We start from the raw sequence: 1,303 nt of genomic DNA, 5'->3' as shown, positions 1-1,303 counted from the left end.
CCCCAACACAGGTATGTCTTTTAATCTTCTTTCAATCTACAGGTTTGTTGGCTGGGTTTAGTGGCTCACACCTGTAATCCTGAGGTGTAGAGAATCACTTAAGTTCAGGGGTTTGAGACCAACCTGGACAACACAGGGAGACTCCTATCTCTACAAAAACTACTTTTTTTTTTTTTTTTTTTTTTTGACATGGAATCACACTCCATTACCCAGGCTGGAGTGCAGTGGCTTGGTTTCGGCTCACTGAAACCTCTGCCTCCCAGGTTCAAGCGATTCTCCTGCCTCAGCCTCCTGAGTAGCTGGGATTACAAGCATGTGCCACCACGCCCATCTAATTTTTGTATTTGTAGTAGAGACGGGGTTTCGCCATGTTGGCCAGGCTGGTCTCGAACCCCTGACCTCAGGTGATCCGCCCAAATTTGCATCTGGATTGATGCTCGCCTCATCAGATTGAGTTTGATCGTGTTGGCAATGGTCAATGGGTGATGTGATTGATCTCTTATTGGTGATGAATACTATCTTGTTGTCTCTTATTTTGTTAATTTCTTTTTTTAAATTGGTGTTTTAGAAATGGGGGTCTCATTTTGTCACCCAGGCTGGAGTGCAGTGACTCCATCATAGCTCACTGCAGCCTTGAGCTCCTGCGCTCAAGTGATCCCCACACCTCAGCCTCCCCAGTAACTGACAGTACACACCACCAGGCCCAACTTATTCATTTATTTATTTTTTTGAGACGAAGTCTCGCTCTGTCACCCAGGCTGGAGTGCAGTGGTGTGATCTCGGCTCATTGCAACCTCTGCCTCCCAGGTTAAAGAGATTCTCATACCTCTCCAAATAGGTGGAATTACAGGCACCCGCCACCACACCAAGCTAATTTTCATATTTTTAGTAGAGATGGGGTGTCACCATGTTGGCCAGGCTGGTCTGGAACTCCTGACCTCAAGTGATCCACCCGCCTCAGTCTCCCAAAGACTCAGTCTCCAAAGTCTCCCACCGTACCTGGCCAACGCCCAGCTTTTAAAAAAAATTTTAGAAATGGGTGTATGTTGCCCAGGCTGGTCTTGAACTCCTGGCCTCAAACAACCCTCCAGCCTCAGCCTCCTGAGCAACTGGGGCTACAGGCGTGCACCACCATGCCCAGGTTGAATTTGTCTTTTTTAAAAAGTGCATTGAACATTGATCTAAACAGTTAGGATCACATACCTTGCACTTCCCAACGTGGAGTTCAGGGTCCATGAGAAGCGCCTGGATATTCACGAGGCACTTCTGGAAATCAAAAGCTGGAAAGGCTGCGTCACGCAGT

Source organism: Hylobates moloch, unplaced genomic scaffold (genome assembly GCF_009828535.3).
Source record: "Hylobates moloch isolate HMO894 unplaced genomic scaffold, HMol_V3 SCAFFOLD_15, whole genome shotgun sequence".
Taxonomy (NCBI): Eukaryota; Metazoa; Chordata; class Mammalia; order Primates; family Hylobatidae; genus Hylobates; species Hylobates moloch.
This window is presented reverse-complemented; position numbering follows the sequence as displayed.